Below are 848 nucleotides of genomic sequence, written 5' to 3'. Positions count from 1 at the left end.
AGATGAGGCACAGACATTTGTTTTCCATTTTTAGCCATTTTCCATTTTTTAGGAATTTTTTTCATCAAAATTGAGTGTTTTTCTTCAATAGCTTCCAGGTCATGTGACCTATTGACTCAAAATCACTTTGAAATAATTCTACTAGTCCCTATAGATGAGGCACAGACATTTGATTTATGTTTTATGTTTTTATTTTATAATTTTTAGGAATCTTTTCCTTAAAGTTTAAGATTGTTGCTCAATAGCTTTCAGATAACATCATAAAATTACTTCAAATCAATTTGAAATGATTCCAGTACACTTTATACATCACACATAGCATCAATGCCACACAAACATATTACATTTTCATTTTCCACAGATATTTTCTAAACGTATTTCGAACAATAATGAACACAGTTTCTAGTTTTCAGATTAACTACACAATACACATTTCCAACTGCCTGTTTTTTTCTTTTGAAATTCTGTGCTCTTCATATTTATGCACAGGGCATGGTACCATCGGTCACAGTTGTCACACTGGATCTGTTCACAAATACAAGAAAATATACATGTTTAGCAGTATTGAACTTACTCATCTCCTGTCACACAGTTTGGTGTTTAATTGCTTGTCATTTATTATATAAAACATTTCATGGCTCCCAAGAGTTATTTCCTGTGTCTAATTCTGAAATTTACATTGACAACTCTTGATTTCTCACCCAGTCTGTCATTCCAGGGCCAGACCCCGGGGCTTTGTATGCAGCGCACATCGCACACCAACAGTGGTCATCAAATACTGTAATCAAGAAGAATATACAGCATATTCAAACTAGATTGATAGATCGATATATATATATATATATATA

At 32.5% G+C, this 848-nt stretch overlaps 1 long non-coding RNA gene across 1 annotated transcript; it reads right to left on the bottom strand.

Moving 5' to 3' along the window:
• Positions 1 to 177: 177 nt before the first annotated feature.
• LOC106944432 (uncharacterized) lies at positions 178 to 839 on the bottom strand. Its single transcript, XR_001424285.1, has 2 exons — positions 702 to 839; positions 178 to 525 (listed from the first exon to the last, which is right to left on the bottom strand). It is a non-coding gene; the product is annotated as an uncharacterized LOC106944432 (long non-coding RNA).
• Positions 840 to 848: the final 9 nt, after the last annotated feature.

This window comes from Poecilia latipinna, unplaced genomic scaffold, assembly GCF_001443285.1.
Source record: "Poecilia latipinna isolate Pla-1442-1.1 unplaced genomic scaffold, P_latipinna-1.0 Scaffold9821, whole genome shotgun sequence".
NCBI lineage: Eukaryota > Metazoa > Chordata > Actinopteri > Cyprinodontiformes > Poeciliidae > Poecilia > Poecilia latipinna.
Note: the sequence above shows the minus strand (reverse complement) of the source record. Positions and strands in the feature narration are given on the sequence as shown.